Source organism: Patagioenas fasciata, chromosome 2, assembly GCF_037038585.1.
Source record: "Patagioenas fasciata isolate bPatFas1 chromosome 2, bPatFas1.hap1, whole genome shotgun sequence".
NCBI lineage: Eukaryota > Metazoa > Chordata > Aves > Columbiformes > Columbidae > Patagioenas > Patagioenas fasciata.
The window spans coordinates 63,203,450-63,220,479 of record NC_092521.1 but is presented as its reverse complement, the minus strand read 5'-3'; the positions used below and the strand labels follow the sequence as shown (position 1 = coordinate 63,220,479).

Genomic DNA, 17,030 nt, shown 5'->3' with positions numbered 1-17,030 from the left:
CTCCCCTCCCCTCCCCTCCCCTCCCCTCCCCTCCCCTCCCCTCCCCCTTCTTCTCCTTCTTCTCCTTCTTCTCTTTCTTCTCTTTCTTCTTCTTCTCCTTCTTCTCTTTCTTCTCCTCCTCCTTCTCCTTCTTCTCCTTCTTCTCCTCCTCCTTCTTCTCCTTCTTCTTCTCCTCCTCCTTCTTCTCCTTCTTCTTCTCCTCCTCCTTCTTCTCCTCGTCCTTCTTCTCCTTCTTCTTCTTCTTCTTCTTGTCTTTTTATGACACCTTTGCATTTTACAGGTACACTAGAGTGTTTCTACTTACGTGATAAAGCTGTACAACAACATCCCTCAGTGACTGTTTGTGTGTATTCTAATGGTCTTCGAAATCCAGGCAAAAGTATGGTCAACATGCTGAGACATAGGTGAGGAAAGCAGAAGTGAAATGTTCTTTAGTCTGGCATGTGCAGGAAAGTAAAGGAGGAAAGACTGGAAATGGAGACAATGGGACAAGAGAATATAGGAGATGAGAAGGTAGGAAGTAGATATGCAAGTAGGTAATAACTTGGGGTGTTTCGACCTGCTTTGGTAACTCTGAAAAATCTCAGTAAACAAGTATTTATACCATTAGATGCCTAAATTATTTTGAAGTTCTATGTATTGTAGCTTTAAACTTTATATTTGAAAACCAGGCATAATCACACTTGAACTAAGGGGCTTTTTTTCTTTTTTTTTTTTTTTCCAAACAGACAAGAAAAGTTCTTGAAATACTCAGTTTGGGGAGAGAGTGAGGATGGTATGTTTTCCAGGTGTCATGCAAGTTCAGAAGTCTTGCAATTTAAAAACACAGCTAAATACTGAAAATCTGTTCTGGGAATATTCATTCCAATTTATTAAAGAATTAGGGTCCAGCTGTGCTTACTTTCCACAATGAATTGCTTTTGGGACATTTTTCATTTGCTTTTCCAGCAGTTTCTGTATCAGAAACATTGTTTTAAATGCCACAGTTGTCAAATCAATGAACTAAACCAGTATCACATGGCTTAATTTGAACAAGTAATGCACTTGGAATTTCAGATTTGGAATAACAGGCTTCCTGATCTGTTCACTGTCCCTCAGCAGTTGAGAACAGAGAAAACTGGAGTAAGGTTCAGCTATGCCCTGTCCCACAGGGCTGCACAGAAGAAGGAGGAGGGGAGGACATTTGTTTATGTTTTTAACCTGGAAGTACCTATCTGTAATGAAAGCTGAAGTCCCAACCAAAAACTTGCTGTTCTGTCTACATCCGTCTACCTATCTGAATGTCATTTTGTCGCTTAAGGGTTTACCCAAAGTACATCTAAGTTTCAATGGGCTTTGATTAGAGTTTAATGAGGTCCCTATCACTCTCTACTCTAAAACAAACGAAAAAACAATGGGAAAAACTCTCACTGATATGAAGACAAGTAATGTCTTTTGCTTTAGGCTGACAATCTGATACCACTAGAGAAAGAACCTTTACCTGACACACGATTTATTTATTTAGGATACAAGGAAATACCTCAATATGGACATCCACAAGCTGAGGCACCCATAACCATGTCTACATCTGAAATGTAGGTAACCAGAGTGGAGCCATATGACTTGGAGTTCTCCACCTTTTCTTCTTCCTATATTTTCTTCACACCCCTCCTACCCCCCCAACACTTAGGTGTTATTACAGCCCCAAAGAGTAACATAGAGCTTTGCATAGCACAAAAACCTATCAAGTCCCTCTCTAAGAAGATGCTTTCTTCTCCTTGCTGAGCACAGCACATCAAGGATGAACCAGCCAAGGGGCTGCTCAGTGTGTAAGGAAGTATGGTATGGTGAGACTGGTGGGATGCTTTCAAAAAGGAATTTTGCTTCAGGATTTACTTCTGTGCTATGGAGTATGGATTAAATAGGCAATATATATATAAATGTATGGAAAATCAAACCACTGGATAGGTTATGTTTTTCAGTTAATTTTAAAGAATTAAGGTTTAATCTTCACTATGTAAGGGAATATCAACAAAGAATTTGGATTGTTTCATCAGATATGCCTACTTACTAGCCTGCTTATTTTATTTTATTTTTTTTTTCTGGTGAGTATCAAACTCTTGTCCTTCTAAAGAAAAAGAAAAAAAAGGAGTGCTGTGTAGATGTGCATTTAGAGAAAAATAGTTTCAAAATAATATTTTAAATTAAAATGATAAGGAGGAAGACATGCAAAAGATTACAGAAACGGTTTAAAAACTGCAAAGATTTGGATTTATTTTACACATCTACTAGCATCATAATCTTCAGTGTTCTTCAGTGTTCACACTTTCAAGCTTTAGCTTGCAGTCATTACAATTAGAAATTTCTGTTAAAAAAATAACATGACTGCCAGACATCCTAGCAGATCTTTGCAAGTAGAGGTTTAAGAAGAGGTAGTGACACAGTATGAGCATTGTTACTTATGTTATGTTGGTGGAAGAGCCTTCTTTCACTAGGGAATGGAGAGAGAACATATTTGGTTAGTGTTTTTTAATTTTTTTTTCTAAGCAGTAATAAGCATTCTCACTGCAGTCACCAAGTTTCTCCACTTCACACTAGTCATGGCATATGTTCATCCACTGAAGTATGACTTCTGTATCCCGTGACATGAAAGAAGTGAATATAGCCATTCATCATATCAAGCTTCATTATTATAGCTTTACCAAATTTTCCCGCTCTTGTCTCCTACTTATTTATCATCACTAATCTCTTAGTAAGAGCAGTGTACATTCAGGTTAGTATAGCACCACTGAGCAGAAATGGTGCAGTGTGTTGACTTGTGCCATGACTTTGTTGCACTAATATAGCTCCAGTGAACAGGGGTGGGAACTGCTGGAGAGTTCATCAGACTCATGGGAAAATTGATCAAACTACCGAAGTGTTTTTGATATGTGAGACAGTGATAAGGCAGACTTCTGATTTTTGAAGCAACAAACTCCTGAAGTTTGGGCACCAACAGGGAGAAAATACCGTTTATTTAAGCCACATTTTATTTGGACTTAAGCTGTGAACTCAAAGTCATGCCTAAGTGACAGTCTAACCAAGCCTGACTTTTCTGGTTTCTCTCTGCATCTGCAGTTTGAACATGTCTTTTTGATTTACGAAAACATTTCTGCAAACTCTTCTTTTTTTAAGAAAGGAATGCAATTAAAGTTTGAAAGGTGGGTAATGTTCAATTAACTTTATTATATATATTTGCTGGCTTTGGAAAATGGATCATCTTATCAAAATGTGAACCATTATGAATGTGTTTATGCATTGTGTGTTCTTAGCCTATCTCAAGGTAGAAGTCTTGAATGTATTTTAGAGTTTCTAAATGTGTACCTACAGATTAGATCACAACTAATCTGAAAGGATCGTAATATGCCTATTATAAATTATTTCATTTCAAAGGATTTACTATAGTTAGTGGGTAAATATGCACCAATGCCTTAGGGAATAACAGAAATTAAACCATGAAATTTATATAACCTTGAAGGTCTGAGTAAAATTCAAAACACCAAGAAAAGGAGGCTGAAAATTTGGTCTGATGCTATCTTTATGTTGCCTCATGCTTCCTTTACATGCCAAAATTTCCAAAGTGTGTGTGCTTGATGCATTTAATTTGAGCTTACCACAGCATGTGTTAAAGACAAAATGTCAGTCAGATTGGATTTTCAGCTTTGAACACACTTGAGGTTATAGTTTTATGTTAGGGTGTAACTGTCAGTCTGACAAAGGACTGGGGTTTTGTTGTTTGTTTGTTTTGTTTTGGTGGGTTTTTGTTTGTTCTTGTGTGGTTTTTTTTTTTTTTTCTTTTTTTCCCCATGGCATGTTTAATTACATGGAACCAAATGCTCAGACAAGTGAGAAGAACTGGTAAAACTTTTCTCAGCCATAGAACTAGAACTACCTTTTTATCCTGTTAAATTCTGGGCTGCACCTGCTCACAACATAACGTCTGTGATCAAGAATACTGGTTTTGTTTGTACCTGGTGAGACACGGTATATAGTTTTTCCTTCTTGAGATGGTATGATCGTTTACGTTTTTGACACTTCTGGAATACACAGTATTTGCACTTGCAAAGGAAGCTCAGGTCAGTGCAGAGTACAAGGGGTGTTAAGCTGTGTATTGGTAGTCTTGTGGTCTGAACTGGCATCTAGTAAGTTTTCAGTTGAGTCAGTGTGTTGGTGTTCACCGATGCACTTCTCAGTAGCTGGGGGACTTCTTTAGCTAAAGGGCTTTCTTATGTGAAGATGTCCACGGTGTATACTCAGGATTGACAGTGGATGTGCCATAGCTGAGGCTCCTTCTGTAGGAACGCGAGACAACTCCAGACGTGCCAGGCTTCTGGAAGGGTCCTTGCTCTTTAACACTGTCTTCACTTTGGTTTACTAACTCAGACTTTACTATCCTCCTAAAACTCTCTTAGATAGGCAGCCCTCTACTTTGATGGGTATCTAGAGATGTTTCTTAGCAATGGGAGTCAAAGACCAGTGTAAGCCATTTAGTGTTGTAGCTGCATTGTGATAACCTTGGATACTATCAACTGTCTGGTTTGAGACACGGACAGAGGTAAAGAGCAAATATCTCATCAAGGAGTTCCTTCACCACAGATCTATCAAGAGGGAGCTGACTTCATCATTCAGACTATCTGAAAACTCCCATGAACAATGAGATTGTGTCAAGCTCTGAACAGAAATTCAGGCAGACTATGAGTGAGAACACCAGTTACTGAAATGCAAGGGTTGCTCCAGCCCTCTGAAGACACTGACCTCCAGGCCCTCAACAGATTCCTCTGAGACTTTCCAGGTGAGCTGAAAAAAACACTTCTGCAAGCCCTGATAGGAGAGCATTCAGTGTCTCTTCTTCATACATTAGCCATTGAAACAGAGAATAACATGAGGGGGATGAGTTAAGATTGCACAGTAGTGTTATTATTCTGTCTGTGACAGCAAAGCTATTGGGTGCTGGTACTACACTCATAGTACCAGTCTTTTTCCCTGGCCTTCACCAATCTCTTTCCAAAGAGTTGGGGCAATCCTCTATCTATGACCTTTCTGCTTGGGTAGAGAGAAGAAAAAGGAGTGCACAATGTTCTTGTCTTCTGCCAGCTGGCAAAGCTCATCTCTCTAACCAGGAATACATCAAAGTAGACCAGCCTAACATGGATTCAGCAGGTTCAAGAAAGGGAGGGAAGGATTACCATGGCAGGGTTACCAGTGCTTTCCCAGGCTACCAGCACCACCTCCAGGTGCTTGTTCTGTAGAAGCAAAGTCCTTCTGCAAGAATCCAAATACTGAGTTACCAACGTGCCACAAAACACCACACTGAAGAGACTGCCATGCTTCTGAGGGATCCCACACCACCTTGATTAAAGACCAGTGGCTTTATGGATTTTTTAGGTTCTGAAACTTGCTTCTTCTTTCATATCACAGCATAATCTGGGAGAATTTGCTCTTGTGTCAGTCAATGGAGTGGTCACCAATCAGGGAAGGCAGTTTAACTTCAGCTATAATAAAATAAGTTGTTATATTAACCTTTCTTATTATAACATTGTGTTATATTACATCATCTTATATCCCAAGGGACACAATGCAATGCCATGCTATGTATAGCCTTAGCCCAAACCTGCCATACATCTCCAGTGGCTGCTTCCAGAATGCAGAGTCAGAGCTGTAGCACAGGACAGTGGGCATCAGTTTTCAGAGATTAAATGTGTATTTAACAAACATACAGCATGAGTACTTTAAGAATCCCCCCAAATAAGCTGTTTTTAACACAAATGCATCTATGCCCACCTTGGGCATTCAGAATATTTTTGTGTCATGCTTGGCTGCTTTGTTATGCTGGAGGCAACATGCTAACTACAGTGTTATCACTTTGTGTTAAATTATATATATATATAGGTTTAAGATAATCATTAATTTTTAAGATATGTGATAACTAAGTATTGCAACGGGCAGAAAAAGTGTTACCTAAATCAAATCTGTGAGGGAGATTTGAGAATCTTGCTCCATTTAGGTTGCAGGAGGAGTGAACCAAATTTCAGGTGAAGCTGAGCTGCCACAGTAAGAAAGAAGCCTCTTTCCTCTGGGTGACAGAAATAAAACTGTAGTTGCATTATTCCCAGCACCAGACATTTCTCACTTTGAACAGAGCCACAGGGAGGAGAAGAAGAAAGGTGCACTGGCACCTAGTAGGTTTAAGAATGGTCTCTTTTCTGGATATCTGCTGATTTAAGTTCTCATTGAAGATATTTCCTTAGATTGAGGTATGAGCCAGGAAGAAAGCCATGTTTCTTAAGACGATACTTTAATAGTTTCTCTACAGCGACAGGGAGATGGCTTTCCCATTATACACCTAGACATTGTATCTTAAGAGAAGAGCTCTGTTCTTAAAGGCCATACCTATAAATACTCTTCATTATTTTTTCTATTTTGTGACCTTGTTTCCAATTTTGTGATCAGTCATTTCAACATTTATTTTGCTGGAGTGAAAGTGATTTCCTTTCCTTAAAACTTGTTGAACAACAGTGGGGTAATAGAGGGTTTTGATGGACACTGGATGCTTTTTTTGACATCGTTACAGAAAGAGATGGACAATGTTCTGCTCTCCATTACTTTAGATGAGGTTTGAAGGGCCAGGATCTGGGTATGCTCCTTCCACCAAACTAATAGGGTCAGTTCAGGATTAATGGCAAGAGGTCATGAACCTGGGATGGAGACTTTCCCATTGCAGGCAAAAGTCTGCTAAAGTCTTCGAGCATGAACACAGAGCTGCAGCAACCACCACTGCAACTCTACTGACTTCCTAGCCTGTACTTGTCTTAATTCAAATACTACCTGATTCTTGGTGGTCTTCCACCTGTATTCTTTTCAGCTGTGTACTGAGGATGTTTAAAAGGCCCCAGACTTCTTGAGTGTCTGTACTTAACAAAGGTACAAGGCAAAAAACTTGGGTATGTGGGTGGGATAAAGTTGCCTAAACATTTGTTTCTAGTGCCATTTTAGATGTTCTTGACCATCCTAACTGGTGATCAACCAATTCTCTGAAAAGATGTGGATCTTCTGCAGGTCCTATGTCATCTCTTTTGGAAATCCCATTGCATCCAGAACAGTTATAGAAATCTATGTTCAGGAACCTGAAGTGTTCCTGTGATGTTTAGCATGGTAAAAAGCTAACGGGAGACTCGCCTTTATGCACAAAATGTTTTATATACTTCAAATGTAACATCCAGAAGAGCACAAAGCATCTAGCCTCCTTTTCTGCCTGCAAGAGCAGCTACATTACAAAGCTTTTTTTATATTTTTAGTTTTGTTCATTTAATAACTCTGGGGAGAGCAGGTGGCAGTACTGAACAGCTCCAAAAGCAGGAGGTCCATGAGCGGAGGTCGTGACTCCACAGCATGCCCTTTCCATCGCTGGCCCTTCTCTGTTGGCAGATCAAAGTTTACGGGCATTTTGGGGAGCAAGGAAGGGAAGAATTGGTTGTGATTCGCTGCCTCTGCTCACAGGGGCCTGTTGAAAGCTCACTCCTGACAGCAATTACAACTGCTTTGTCCTTTTTGGCACAGGGATGTGCTGTCAGGCGAGGCCTGGATTTTGGATTCTCGTGCCTGTTCCTGAAAGAACAAAAAAACATGAGTGAAGACACTCTATCTGAAAGGGACTTGGGGAAGAACCAAAATAAACAGAAATAATTGAGGACAGACTTGTAGAGGCCCAAACCGCACGCATTGTAATTCTGTTGGCCCAACAAATGATATCTCATCATCACCTACTCTGTCTAAATAAAGCCATCTCCCCACGAGGACATTTGACCCAGAAACTGCACAGGCATGGGCTGGAGCGTGCTGCCTCACTCTTCTCCCGCTAGCTTATGCAGTTTGGTTCAAAAACAGAAGGAGCTTGGGGTGAGGAAGGAGAATTTCTTCCCGTCTTCCCGACTTGCCCACCTAGCTGGCCTTGCTGACAAAGGGAAGAGCCACATTCCTGTAAATCCCCTTCCTGGATCCCCTGCCCGCAGCTGCCTAAAATGGAGCATCAAGGTAAATGTCTCCCTCGGCTGCACCGAAAGTTATTTTAGGGCATGTTCTTCCTCCAGCACTCATGTAACCTGCACCTCTGGCTCTCGAAGGAAAGCACCGGCCTCCCGCCCCATGGCATTTGAAGGGCCCTGGAAATGCTGCACCAAAAGGCGGCGGCAGGGAGGTGGGCAGAAGGAGCCCCCTGGGGCTGCCCCCTCCGAAATCCCCGCGGGTACGATCGGGGGCGCTCCCGCCTGCGGCCACACGGTGTCGCCCGCGCCGCTCGGCTGCGCGCGGCTCCCGAATGCCGCCAGCCCGCCCAGCCCCCACCCTCGGCACCCCGGCCGTGGGTCCTGGGGGACCCGAAATCGTGCTGAGAAACGTGGAAGGCAAGAAAAAACTCCCGGTATTTTATGCTATGTTACGATTTTATTTTATTTCATATTTTATTTCATATTTTATTTTATTATTTTAATTTTGTTTTGTTTTGTTACTTTTACTTTGTTTTAAATTTAATTTAATTTAATTTTACTTTATTTAGTTTTGTTTTATTTTGTTCTATTTTTATTTTATTTTATTTTATTTTATTTTATTTTATTTTATTTTATTTTATTTTATTTTATTTTATTTTATTTTATTTTATTTTTACTTTCTTATTTAATTTAATTTAATTTAATTTTATTCTATTTTAATATTCTATTTTTTTTTGGCACAGCCCCAGTATATCTCAGTCGCTGCCAGAGCTTTCGGGGATGGCTGCATGCCCCAGGAAAGATAAACCAAGGGATAAACGCAGGGGCTTTGGTGCTCATGGGACAGTCACAACGGGGAGAAGACACAGGCTCCTGCTTGTTAATAAAGTTTATTCATAACCTTAATTCCAGTTTATTAAGTTTAGGTATAACAAGCTGTGCGGTCATCGTGGTTGTTAAGGGAGCACCGGGCAGTTTTTTCCTAGAGGGTATCAAATTCTGTGTTATTGTTATACATGCGCTAAATCTCCATTAAAAGGCTTTCTGTAAATGTTTCAAGGCTATGCCAGATAGAAGGGTACTTCGTCTTGGTTTCCAAACGGGGTATTATCTATTTTAAACACCCTGCACTAACAGTTGCCTTATTTGTCGCTCACCAAAAAATACAGTGGTGTGCGAATGCCTTGTTTTTTTGGAAGAAGAAAGGCAGAGATTGAACTTTTGTGACTGCCGTATCAGTCATTAGTAAATCTGGGTTCAAATGTGCACTCTCTATAGAGCCTGGCCGCCGTCTTTCACAGTTTAGCAAAATAAGGAAACTACAGGATGGAAACTCAATGAGCCTAACTATTCTGCTTCCTTTTATTTTTTTCTCCCTTTCATATAAATCACAATCTTTTGAAGCCGCTGCTTTTCTTTCATGGGCACAAACCCCTCATCTTTTAAAGTCCCTCTTTCAAGCTAATTGTTTCAACAGGCCAAGCAACTCGCAAAAGGCAGCTCCAGCCTATCTCTGGATTGTCTCCCCAGGAATGTTTGCGAGAGAAATATATGTTTATATAATAGACAGGGATGTTCAAAGGCTAGAATATTTTTGACGAGGTTAGTTAATGGCGTTGTTTGGCACCTGGAAGGAAGCGATCAGGGCTCGCAGGGCAGAATTGCTGTGGTGGGACCTAAAACCAGTGGCAGGTATTGGATGGGCTCCCGAGGATTTCAGTGGCCTTTGAATGAAGAACTCGACGACAGACAGGAGAAGTTGAAAAGTGCAAACGGCAGCACAGAGAAATAAAATGGAGAGCGGCAGGACAGATGCAAGCAAAGAGCATTGATGTGTGAGCCTCCGGAGGTGCTGTTTATGTTTGTGATGAAGGTCTGCGCTATTAAGTTTCAACTTGACAGTGCGTTTTAACAAACATTTTAGAGAAATATGTTTGCAGGAAAGATTGGAGATACTCAAATCTTTGACTGTAGTGAAGCACCAAGTGAACCTCAGCATCTTCGGGAGATCTGGCAAACCCAGAATTAGGAGGAAAAAAAGGACTAGGCAAGATTTTGTGCTGTTTTTGCAAGGTGATAGAGTGAGTGATGTTGTTCTTGTGGAATTTCTGACCTATATCTGAAACTGGATCTACCTGAGACTTATGTGTGTTTTTCAGCCCACTTTTTGGATCCCAGAAATTCACAATCCTTTTTAAAAAGAGCATTCATATTTTTATTTTTAGTGATAACTCATCACTGTATGTTTTAGGATCTGATCCCATCACTCTCCTGGCAGTAGTTTTTACTCCTGTTGATGAGGCCAATGTTCTGCTCGTACTCTTGAAGCCAATAAAATTACTCACTCAAGTAGGACCTAGATAAGTGAATCAGTATTGTAAAAATGTGGCCTCAAGTCTGTAAATGGAAAACGTTAGCTCCAACAGGCAGGCTATGTGTCTGGTTTAGCTCTCAGCTCTATTAATATGTCCGTAACCTAAATGAGTGAGATCGCAGCCCTGCCCCAGAGTAACATCTTCCCCACTGCCCTATTACAGGAGGTCTCAATTCCTCAATTCGCCCCCTCCCCCCCCCCCCCCGCCCCGATTTGGCAGCCTGCATGATGTGGGATAAGGCTGCCCGTGACACAGCCACAACTTATTTCTGAGGAGCAGGATTTTCTAAATATGTCCACTAGATAGCACAATAAACTTCCTTCTTTTTCTGTGGAAAAACTTTCTCTCCCACCCAAGGAGCCATTAGCCCTTCAGTCTCAGAGTAATGGTGCTTCAGGAGGAGATCAAAGTTTCTCAGATAAGTGTTCCTCTACACAATGTTACTGACACTCTGCTTTGTAAACAGACTTCTTTTTTATGGTTAAGAAGGACATATAAACATGCCAAGTGAGATGGATAGACTGTCACTTTTTCTTTTTCTCTTTGCATGTGCCTGTGTGTTAACTGCTCAACGAGTATCATGGTTGGGTTGTGCTGATACCATTGAACGTGGTTTGTCTTTTGTGTAAACAGAGGAAGAAAAGAGAACTGCAAGGAGTAATCCCAAGTGCAGATTTCTTACTGAAGTCACTGGCAGCTCCAGTTCCGCTTTCTACTGCCTTTGATGAGAAAATGATGATGTGTCCTTCTGAAAGAAGATAGAGAAGTTAGCACTCAAAATCCATGCACTTGGATATCTGCCTGAATGGACGTTAGACCCAGGTTCTGCTTTAGGTCCTAAAAATGAGACTGCTGCTTCAGTTAAGGCTTAGAAACTGTCTCAGTCCACTTTAGTTTGAAACAAAGAAGAGTGTGAGGCCCTTCCAAAGGCCTCAGGGAAAAGCTTAAGTCCCTCATTTGGGACCATATAGAGACTGGACCCTGCTGTAGGGCAAGTCAGCCTGTCTGTACTGAAAGGAGGGCCAGCTGTAAACAGCTGATAGGGAACATGAGAGGTGGAGGGAAATGCTCCAGATGAAGCACTGTGAATACCTCCTCTAAAAGGTATTGTGTGAGAGGTCTTTTATTCAGCTGGGAAACCTGAATGCAGATTTGCGTTTTGAATCTATTTAAAATTAAGTGAAATAAGCAAATGAGATGCTCTCATTCTTGCTCCTTAGGGAGATGGGGGTTTGCAAATGTAGATTCGACTCTTGCAGCTAGAGAAAAACATGGCCTGTGTCCTCTGCTTGTGTCTTGTCACCCAGGGAGCTGGTCAGTACCCTCTCCTGTAGCTTGATTCGTTGTTATGCTTTGAATAACTGTGTGTTCTCTGCCATACATTACCAAACACTATATATAAGGTAAGAAAAGAGGAAAATATGAAAAAAAGCCCACCCTTCCTCCTTTCAAGCCTCCCAGTAAGTTTGTTGCCTTTCTACCCAAACTGTAAACTCCTCAGGACAAGGACCAGGACTGTGTGGCAGCACTAAGCAAAGCCCCTTGTAGTGTGATCCCCCAGCGCATATAAGGAGGGTGCGAAGTGTATTCTTAGCATTTTCCTTTTCAAACCATGAGCCTGAGATTTCTGGATCCCTGACTTAAGAAGGTAATGACCAGGCCCATCTTGTCTTTCATGTTTCAGAGCTAACCATAAGAGTATAACACACATCTTTAAAAATGGGTGGCACGAGGGATTTTCCACAACAACCTTTCAAACTAAAGCAGAAAACCTCTGTTCCTAGGTTGAAAACACTCTTAATCATGATGCACAAGCTCCCTCTGACATGAATGTGCTGCAGCTCTACTAATTACACATCCCTGAGGGTTATTGTTACTGTCGTGGCACCTAGAAACTGCAGCCACAGATTTGGACCTTGACTTCCTCTCCACTTGAGAAATAGAGGCAAAACCCAACTGCAACGAAAGATGAGAGAGGAACAGTGAATACAGACAGACCTTTTCCCTCACCTCAGGGAGCCCCAGGTAAAAAAATGAGGCAGCAATGGGCATTGGGCTTGGTTCAGTGGTGGCTTAGTCACAGCCCTGGTCTCATAACCATCCCAGCGAGGAAATCATTGCAGAGAAATGTGAAGGAGAGTGCTGGAGCGATCTGGCTGCAGGGAAATCCACCCTGAAGGGCCATGCAGCTGTTAATCAAGATGCCTGTTTATGACACAGCTTTGCTTACTTCTCTGTGATCTTCAAGGAAAAGTTTTGGCTATTTCCTTTAAGTGGGAGGAAGAGTGGTATAGCCAGCCTAGCCAAAAGCCTCCTACAACCTGTTTTCTCCTTTTTCCTGTCTTTTTCCATCCACAGGCAAGGCTATCTCAGAACTCATCTTTTAAGTGCTACAACCAATCCGTTAAATAGCTTCTCATGGACATTTTTTTTCAACTCCAAGGAGTGGAGCTGCTGAGTGAGAAAGGCATGAGCCAGGCTCTCACTGCTGGGACTTCCTCCAGACCAGCTTGCAGTCCTAAGAAAAATGAATTGGATGGTCTCAGCTCTGTCCCCAATGTGCAGCAGCAGTAGATCACTTTGCAAAAATGAGCCACGCGTAATTTGGCACCATTGACAGAAGACTCACTCAGAGCAGCTTGGGGCCTTGCAGGCTTGAGATAATGTGCTGCTAAAATCACCTCTTGACCCTAACCCAGGAGGTTCCTCCAGGTCACAAGGGAAGCGGGGGGGTAGCAGGTCACTGTGAGCTACCTTGATAAATGTACAAGCCCCCACAAGTCAGCCTGGCACGCCTGCGCTAGTGTGAGCCGCTCTGTTTATCACAGTGAAAAGAGTTGTGTTAGAGGACTCCAGACTTCTCATTTAAGCTGCCTCCTCCTTTTTCCCCTCCGGTGCAGTGAGCCCACCATAGTGAACCGGTGGCCCTGACGGAGCACAGAAGCAGGCTGCGTGCATCTCCTTGTGATGGAGCTGGCAGAGAAAATCGGACACTGGGACAAACAACCATAAATCAGGACTGTCCTGATTAAATCAGGCATGGCTGGCAAGTAAGTTATTAGCCGCCTGTGAAACTAATTGTGATACTGATACACTCAATTTTGCTGTGTCTTTCAAACACTGGTTGTGATGGGAAACAGCTGTTAGAACCTGAAAAAAAAAAAAGAAAGAGAGAGAGAAAGAAAAAAAAGAGAGCGGGCTGACGATTCAGAATCATAATAAAGTCTGTCTTCTCTATTCCCTTGCACAAAAGCTCTTAGATTCTTCTATTCTCCTCTAGACAATTACTCCCAGCAGGCAGGGTCACTCAGGATGAGCACACTATTGCATTTAAAGTTCATCTACTGAAGGGGGGGAAGAAGACAGTGAAAGGAAAAAAAAAAATCTTCCCATTAATGTGTGAAAAAATGGCAGGTTTAAAATGGGTTAGAAATTCAGGTTAAAGTAAAAAAAAAAAAATCGTCACACGACATCAGTAGGAGAAAAGATTTTGTTCAGCGGTATTGTTTGACTGAACACTTCCTTCACAATAACACTAGTGCTGGCATATAAAAGCCAGTGTTTATTTGATGCCTGGACCGGGCAACTGTTATGAGCAGTTAGCGTAGAAAAAACGGGATTGTTTTGAAATATGTCAAAAGGAAAAAGGGCCTGATCCTGCTCTGGTGGCAGCTGTGGAGGCGCGCTGCTCCGACCCCCCTGTCGGCTGACAGCCCGTGCTGTGCTGGACTGCTCGGGTGATCCCCTGCGCGGGCTGCAGAGAGAGGAGGGTGTAACTTGTCTGGTTAAAACCCATTGCTGTCAGGAATTTGCTTCACTCAGGCCAAGGGCAGGTAGTTAGTAGCACTGTAGTAGCTGTAATGGCTTAAGGGTAGGACCTGAGCACGGTTTGTAGGGACATAGTTACTGGGCTGAGAAGCATAGCTCAAAAACCAGACAGGATTTTGAGTATGCAGGCGCTTCTTCAGGTCTGAAAAAGCAGCAGCAAAGACTAGCTTGAAGTTTGTTGCTCGTGTCAGTCCTGAAGAATATTGAGCCACAAACCCTTTTTTATTTCCACATAAATACTTAGGCTAATATGAACTACAACCTCTCTTTGTGCACTTCTGATTGCCAGGATGACTACATGTATCTCAAAAACCTCCTCCTACATGGTGCAGAACATACCTGCATATACCACATATGTAGAATTTAAAGATGCTTCCCATGAGAATATTTATTCTCAGTGATCTTGTGCATTTTACTGAGGTTGCTGTAGTGGGTCACTGCTGGAGGTTAGGCTCTTCCAGCACTTGGTCTGGATCTCTGCAGCCTCAAACACTTTATACCTCCTACTTTATCTTTTTGATGCTTTTTCTTCTCATTTTGTATCTATCTGGTCTGTCTTTCTACTGATGCTATTTTTTTTTTTTTTTAAGTTATATTTTAGCTCTAAAGGTGGAGAGAAAATGACATGCATTAGCTAATAACAATATGACTGCACCACGAGTTCGGGAGAGATGGAAGCAGAAAACAAATCACTCGCATTTCAAGAATCTAACCCCATCCTCTTAGCTTCCACAGTAATATCTCTGGCTTCCTGTTTGCAAACCAGAAATGTTTATTTACAATGTCTTTGAAGACAGCTTTTCAATGTATAATGCTCATGTCATTACATAATGGGTCATAAATGATGTTGGTTGTCATAGAAAAACACTAAGTCATCAAATATTTTCTTGTTTTTTGTTTGCCTTTTGTGGCAGGATTCAGAATTGGCTGCAGTTGGGAAGCTTGAAGATAAATCATCATCTTTCCAGTAATTCCAGCTCCGGTGTGTTCAGTCTGTCAGGAGTTTCTGAGCGAGGTGCTCCTGATGCTGAAAATTTTGGTTGTATTTTTTCTCAGTCACTCTGCTGTTTCAGGCAGCCCATCAGCTGTGTGTCCTGTCCTGAGAGAGACAAGCAAAGGCTTGCTTGTCCATAGCTTTGTGAACAGAAGTGGAATGCTACGATATTAATACAAAAAAATCCAGATCATAAGGGAGTATTGTTAACACATTAAAAAAAATCCAGCATAAGTCTGTGCACTGAACCAGAAGGGTATCAGACCCTAGGAATTTCAACAATAACCCTGAAAAACTGTGACAATGGTTAGTGCAGGTTTTTCAGGGAATTTTCTGGTCTGAACTGTAGCAGCAGGGACATATATGAATGCAATTTTTTACAGCGTTGAGATGAAGCTGCCTGGTCTAGTCCCTCTTTCCTGTAGCTGAAATGGAGACCAGTAAGGTGTACGTAATATTCCCAGAAGGTGCAGTCTTTATTCCTGACTTAAACTGGCTGTCACAGGCTTTGAGCCCTGCTGGATCCCCTTCCCCTCTCCTTGTAGGGGGTTCATTTGGCAAAATTGCAAATTGTCCCTTATTTCAGAAATCCAGGAGGAAAGCAGCCCTTAGGCCAGGATACTGGGTTGAAATTTTGCCTATGCTTACACCAGCGTGTTTCAGGTATAGCTCCCCTGAATCTGATGGTAAAGCTGCTGTTCTTACCTTTGAACAAATCAATTCCTAGCTCTAAAAATAAGTGAATTAGAAAAGAGGTAAAGCTACCATTTAAGAAATAAATGTGTTTATTTGGAAAACATTGTGTCCTGTGTACAAATTTCATCAATATCAAGTCTATATAAATTCTTTTCCATCTTATTAAGGAAAAGGCAAAGGATTTTGCATACTTCTACTAAATTGGGGGAACTTTTTATTCTCTTCATCAGAAGAATGGCAAAAAAAAAAAAAATAAAAATCCCACTTTCCTCATTTGGAAGGCCACTGAGAAGCATCTCTAGACTACCTGAAATAGATGAGCCTCCTGGATCACTGATGTAATTCCACTGATGTCAGAGAAGCTGCATCTCCCATATATACCACCTAGTGAACTTATGGGTACTTATGCAGGAAGAAGAGGGTCTCATGCCTAATTCTTACCAGCACCAGAGGTTATTTGCTGTGTCCCCTGGTACTAATGCACAGCAGTGTATCAGTGAGCACCCAATAAAATGGAAATGCTGGACTTGTGTTCTTTTAGTGAATTGCATAGACCAAAGGCTTTATCTTGCCCTTCGAGGAAATAAACAGCTGTCACAAGTAATATCACTGAAAAAGTTTTCAGTTACTGTGCAAGGTCAGATTACCTGCATCTTTCATCTAGGTGGATGGATGAAAAGTTGTTGAGATCTATCAGAAGCGAGGCCTCAGTTTAGCAAGGTGCCTAAGCAGGTAGCTGACTTTGCTGGGGTCTCCATGTGCATCAAGCCTACTGTGTGCTTTAGCAGGCTGCTGAATTGGAAACTAAACTTCAAGAAGAGTTCTCAGATGCCATGTTGGAAGTTAGATACCCGCAGTTGCAACTGGGAATCACAAATCATGCCAATACTATGCATTAGAGATGTGTGTGTGAAAAAGAAAGAAAAAGTGTGGAGGGGAACAGTAGGAGCAAATGCTCTTCTGCAGCACGCTGTGCATTTTTCATATATATACATTGTATTTGTGTACTGCCTGAAGAACCCTTCACAGACATACATTGCATGAAACCACTACCTGTCCTTCATGCTGAACTTTTATTACATACTTCCTACTCTGTTAGCCAAAAAAAACCAACAAAAAACCAAAAACTAAAAGTAC

The 17,030-nt window shown here is 41.6% G+C and overlaps 1 long non-coding RNA gene across 1 annotated transcript; it reads left to right on the top strand.

Moving 5' to 3' along the window:
- Positions 1 to 12,994: 12,994 nt before the first annotated feature.
- LOC139827380 (uncharacterized) lies at positions 12,995 to 15,994 on the top strand. Its single transcript, XR_011737908.1, has 2 exons — positions 12,995 to 13,425; positions 15,118 to 15,994. It is a non-coding gene; the product is annotated as an uncharacterized lncRNA (long non-coding RNA).
- Positions 15,995 to 17,030: the final 1,036 nt, after the last annotated feature.